Source organism: Scomber scombrus, chromosome 11 (genome assembly GCF_963691925.1).
Source record: "Scomber scombrus chromosome 11, fScoSco1.1, whole genome shotgun sequence".
Taxonomy (NCBI): domain Eukaryota; kingdom Metazoa; phylum Chordata; class Actinopteri; order Scombriformes; family Scombridae; genus Scomber; species Scomber scombrus.
In genome coordinates, this window is record NC_084980.1 from 26,923,931 (window position 1) to 26,930,528 (window position 6,598).

A 6,598-nucleotide genomic window follows, 5' to 3' on the forward strand; every position below is an offset into this window, starting at 1 on the left:
CCGTGTGATAAGAGGTAGCTTTATTAGAGACTCCTGGTCAATTAAGTCAGTGTTGATGCCGTGACTGGTTTTGATCTGGTGTTTTCAGTAAGCTGATGTTGCCTGTCTCCGGTCTTCATTCAGTATCTTGTCCAAGTTTCATGCCATTTCATTGATAGAGTGTTTTCCACAGCTGTCACATGTGTTACGCATCACTTTAGTCTTGTTTTCAGGGTGTACGAACAGAGATTTTAAGGTTTTCAATGGTTTCTAGTACGTGCTGATTCCTCGTGTCTTCGAGAGTCTGGCTGGACGTTCTGATAGGCCAGCTGTGTACAGGAGTCCTGGTAGGATGGTTGTGGTGGCTTGATGCTTACTAACAACGAAACAGGTCATTTTTCACTGCCTTACAAAATAATCCATGAGAGCAATTTATGGTCTACCACCCCTATTCTCAGGATTGCTTGTTAGTGCCTTGCAAAACTTTACAAAAAGGATCCATATGAATGTTTTCTAATCTGCCACCTCTTAGTCAAATAAAGGTGTTTTACGGCCTGCACTGATTAGTCCTGTTGAGTCAGACTTGGATTCATTTGTTCAATCAGTGCAATTCATTTTGGCAGATCTGAACACAACAGTCGATCTCAATCTGGTCCTAAACAAACTCTGCAGCAGCTTGTTTGTGTCGAGGACATTATCCAACCCAACTACTAGGCGTACTCTGCAAGTCCGAGCTGAGCGTCTCCCGTAGCCAGGTGGGCTTAGCATACGGGGATGACCTGAACTGTTGTAACCATAGACTGTATATAAGAAATGGACGTAACATCCGTGACGTCACCCAATGGTTTGTGGACTGCTGCTCGGAAGCCAATAGTTTCGGATCTGAGCAGCGCCATCTGGAAAATTTCCGGTGCATGCTGGGAAAAATAAAAACACGGATTTTACTTATATGGGCATCAGGAGGAGCATGAGGCGCCCTCCTGAACCTGTGAACCAATCAACCTGTCAATCACGACGTAGCCACGCCCTAATGCATACCCTGCTTTATCGTCAAATATAAAATCAGGGAGGCCAAAATGTCCCAAATGAACATCATACTGCATTGAAGAAGGCTTTAAACTAGCGATTGAGACCATAAACACATTTTGAAAATGTTTACTGAGGTTAGAAATCAAGTGAGAAGTTGGTGAATTCTCCATTGACTTGTATATAGACGGAAGTCCTTTTGACACCAAAACGGTCGCCCCCTGGTGGCCTTTTGATAGAATGCAGTTTTAAATTACTTCCGCGTTGGCATCAATTCAGAGGACCGGAACTCCCCGCCTGGTTGTAACAAAAAAACGTTGTATTTGGCCGTAGGACCTTCATCGGGGACCTTCTTCCTGTGTTCTTGCTATCACTGCAGACAGTTTAACCAACATATCCACTGATTCGGACCAAGCAAACTACAGGTTCGAAAATGCCCTAAAACTACGTAAACATTTTGGAAAGATTGCAGTCATTGTTAAAAGAAACCAACATCGTCTTTTCGAATCGTGTGCCACATAACCACAACATCAGCGGTTTGATTCCAGCTGTGTGAAATCGTTGCATGTCATCTCCCATCTGTCTCTCCCTTTGTATTATGTCATCGCTCTACTCTTACTATAATAAAGACCTGAAATGCCAACATTGGCTAATGTTAAGAGACAGGACGCCAACTGCAACTGTGGTGTCAAAGTCAAACACTTTGTACGGCTGATCTCCTCACAAGAGGTCATATCGTCTTCTTTTCAACAGTAATCCCGCCACCGAAAACGTGTTATGTTACTTAAATCTTTGCTTGAACACAGTAATTATTATTTAAACAACTATAAGACGCTCCTCATTAGGAAAATATTTGAAAAGCTCAGGTTGTTTTATGCGTTTGAACAACCAATGATGTTTTTCTGCTTCCAGTGTAACTTGCTTTTTTGTGCTGTTGCAATCAAATCTCAGTATCTATAGTAATATAATCCAACTGGTTTTCCCAACTAAAAGGCTGAATTGTGTTTATTAATGATCTATACAGCATTACTAAATGATTCACCAAGAATACGCTCACAAACCTATAAACCTTAAGTGGTACCACTAAACATTTATGTACTTGTGGGCAAATAAAAACCACCTTGTGCCTAAAAAAAAGCTCTAACAACAAGCCATAAAAGTACTTGTGGATGCCGTTTTATTCAGCTCACAAATGAGGCTCATATTTTATGTCCTCAACACACACCCACTGCTTCTGCTTCACATTCACTGTTCAGTGCACAAAGCACCAAATACCCCACAGTAATACATAAAAGAATGGGGGATTATCTTTTCAATTTAGCCAGCCCTTGATGTTATGCAAACAAGATGGAGTGAAGAGGAGAAAAATCCAGTTAGTTGGACACCATGGAATCTATTTCGTGAAACCAAGAAAAGCCAAATCTGTCAGGCTTTAAATTGTAATGTGCTGCAGCTGACCCCCCTTGCTTTCACAGCCTCATTCCATCTTTCAATCATAAGATTATTACAGATTCTTAATAGGACACAGGCTCCACATTCCCCAAGTTCGTAAAGGCCTACAGTCATCCAAATCATATTCACATTCAGCTTGAAACACTCTGAAGATGACAAAAAGTCTGTGACACACACACACACACACACACACACACACACACACACACACACACACTGTTCCCATCAGGCGATAGCCAGGAACAGAGTGAGGTGATGATCTGCACATTGTGCTCACAGTTTCACTGGGAATTGTTTGCCTTAAGGGAAACATAAGAGTTGTGGAAGGAAATTTGTTTGTGATATTTGGCTGGAAAATGTGCCCTGAGAAAATAAAGTTAGATCTTTGGAAACGTTTGAGGAAATTACCAGTAACGCTTTCCATTCAGTTTAAATTGGAATCTATTTAATGACTGTCGGTTATCTTTTTTTAGAAGAAGAGATTGTAAGTAGCCATGTAGCGTGAATATTAACTTAATTTCCAGAAATTCAGCATAATAAAGTGCAAATTAATGTGTCTCCATCTACTTGTGTTATGCAAAATTAGGAGTTGAGGCCTCATCAAGACAAGCGGTTAGTGTTGCTAATTCTCCAGCCTGATGCCATTAAAATAATAATAATAAGAGATAAAAGTATCATGAATAAAAAGCACCAGACAAAAACCTCAATCCATGGAAAGTCATGTGGAAAACATAATAGAAATAAGTCATTTATCTTTGTTTAATGTATCCGTTTGAGGAAAGTTAAAGTCTCATGAGTCCACGCAGATGTTTTCATCTCTTTGCTGAAAGTTTGAGTTTTTAAGTCACATGCTTTATATATATTATGATTTATTTGCTTAGTCTGTTTCCACTCCACTTCATCGCATTTTATTTTTTATCAATACACCAACTTGTGCCTGAACTTCAAGATCAGAAATGGTTTTAAAGGTGCAGTGTGTAGAATTTAGTGGCGTCTAGTGGAACCGACTTGAATGGAAAATAATATTAAGTCAAATATGTTTTAATCAGTGTATATTCACCACCATCTTTCATTATGTTAGAGTGATCTATTTATATGTACATAGGGGGGCAGGTCCCCTTCCACGGAGGCCACCATGTTGCACTGCCATGTTTCTACAGTAGCCCAGAATGGACAAACCAAACACTCGGTACGTTTACATGCAGCAAAAAATTCGAATTTCTGATCGTATCAGATAAAGACATGCGTAAGACCGGATCACTTGTCTGAGTATACATGCCGTTCAGAGAATCGGATAAATGGCCGTAGCATGGCTGACTCCGTTACGCTATGTGGCGCTGTAGCCCTCTCAAAAAAGAGCCACTTCCTCTTTACCTCTACTTAACAGCAACAACAAACTATCTGACGGCATTCAAACAAAGATGGCATACGAGGAGATGGACGATGCTACAGTAGCGTACGTTTCATGCATTATTTTCCTTCTAATAATGCATATAAAAAGAACAACGGACACTATTTAATACGACGTTTCCTTTCACTTCCGGGTGAAAGCCCCAGCAGAAATTCTCGAGCATGCGCAGAATGCAAAATCCGATTTTGAGATGTCCGTTATGGTCCAAAGTAGGTCTGATGTAGATCGGACTAAGGCGTTTACAAGCATTTTAAAAGTCCAAACTATGTCTGATACGATCAGAAATTCGTATTTTTTGCTGCATGTAAACGTACTGACTGACTTTAGAGACAGAATTTCCCATTTTTTCACAGGAGGGGGCAAGAGGAGGGATATTAGCTTGAGTGCAATCTGCAACCTCATCACTAGATGCCACTAAATCCTACATACTGCCCTTTTTAAGTGATTTGTTACAGTTTTGGAAGGCAGAAACAATGTCACCGAGCTGGTGTGAACAACAGATCTGAAAACACTTTGTATCGTTCTGACAGGAAGAGAGAGCACTATTATACTCATTTGTACGGTTAATCACATCTTGCCTCCTACTATGTTGTCGAGTGTGGATATTCAGAACAGGGGCAACCCTTTTTGCATTTACACTTCACAGTTTGAACTGACAACGTAGTTTAACGCATCTTATCTCTTGAGATTGGTGCAATTTTGTTTTTACGACTTAGAAGCTATAAATGTGCTACGAGCATGTATAAACCACAGTTGGTGGAAAGTTTTATAAAAGAATTTCATCACAGAAATAACTTTTCCAAAAGAAGGTCTGATAATGTGGCAAAGTTTCCTCCTTTCTCTGTGTCAAAAAGCTTAGTCTAGTTTCAAATCATGTGTTGGGCAAACACGGGGGGCTCCACAGTGACCTAAGACCGCGGTATTTAAAGATGTTTTCTGGGTCACTGAAGCAGAACTCAACACTCTCAGTTACATCACACACACACACACACACACACACACACACACACACACACACACACCTGAGGATTGAAAGGCAGTTTGCAGAGATTGTGTATCACTCCAAGGATTAAAGATTTCTACAAACATGCCCTCATGCACATGCATATACACTGGAGAAAAATGAGAAATGTGCTTTGTGCTTTGTATCATTGAATTACACACAAATGCAAACAGACACACACACACACACACACAACACACACACACACACACACACAGTAACTTATAGGGAAGTCAGACACTGCTGAGTGGTTGCATTGTTGATGACAAGGGCCCGTGGAGGAAGGACAGGCTTCCTGTCTGTGATCTTGTTGTCGTGGAGACAACAGGGCTCAGTCAAATAGATTAGTCGAAATCCTTTGATCTTTAAGAGGGAAACCAAAGAGGATCCTTAAATTGGCACCACTTTTCCACATAAAATGAACCACTGGCATAGTTTTGGAGTTTTTCTGTCAACGGCTTTCATCTGACTCATTGCTCACTGGAAAAATGAGCATTTAAAAACTCTTAAAGCAGCACTTTGTAGCTTAGTTGCAGAAGATTTGTTTGTGGTAGAAAACATTTTAGTGGATGGGGTGCGGTAAATAATATAAAGAAGGACTCTTTATAGGGAAATGTTTGTTACCTGGCAAGAATTTAAAAAAACCCCAAAAGGAAACAGTTAAAATCTGAATAAAAGTATGAATTTATTTCTTAGTTGACTCATGAACTCGTGACCATGAGTCATAGAAGTCACGGAGAATTAACAGGTTAACTCAAACATTTGCTGTTTAATCAGGTTGAATCTGGCTCTTGTTTGTGTTTCCCTTCGGTGCGATTGGTTTGTCTGACCACAGCAAAACAAACTGTGGTACTTTATTTGTGGTGGCAATGCGGTCCAACCTTGATCCCACCCAGCTAGGCAAACTTCTCTGTGAGTTTGAGCTAAACGGCTCCCGTAGCAAGGTGCGTTTAGCATACTGGGATGTGCAAAATGAACGGTTGTTAACAACTACCCGCAAAGTGAATCGAGGCCCGACTCGGACTCATAATGATATAAAATGATAACTGGGTTACCGTGATCATGTCCGTAGAGCATGTGCACTAGAGTCCTTCTCCAGCTGAGACAGATCATAGCAAGTGTGTCCGATACTTCCGTTGGCCGAGCCGGCAGACTTCCAGCTGGCTCCTTCTTCACTTGAACGGGGATAAAATGTAATTGTGCGGCTCCTCTAGACTTTCCGAATGTTATTGGCCAGAATGGATCGAATTCTGATTGTAAAACGAGTCATTTCGCGGGGGTTGTGATACTAAGAAAAAAATTATTCGCTGTTTTACAGCTGCTCCTTTCACCAATGATTGTGTATGATAAAAAATGTGTTCTGGGCCAGTGCGCATCATGTGACCGACACAGAAGTTGTAATTACACGGTTTGGCCTCTATGTCAAATTGCATTCCCAGCCTAGCACAGTTCCTGGTGGGCTTGTGAAGAAAATTGCATTTGGCCAGGGGTCTTTTCTGGTATTCACGTTATCACTCGACCAGTGATTGTAGTGACGGTTCTCAAGCGGCTTTTTGTGATGCATTTTGGATCAATAAAAAAATGTTCTCTGTAAAAAGAAACCGAACCAACAGGAAACAAATGAATCAGCTCATTCACTGATTCAGACCAGAGCAAATAAACTGAAGGCTTGAAAACACCCATAAACTCTCATGTGATGTCATGTTGTCCTCATACTAGTAAGTCAG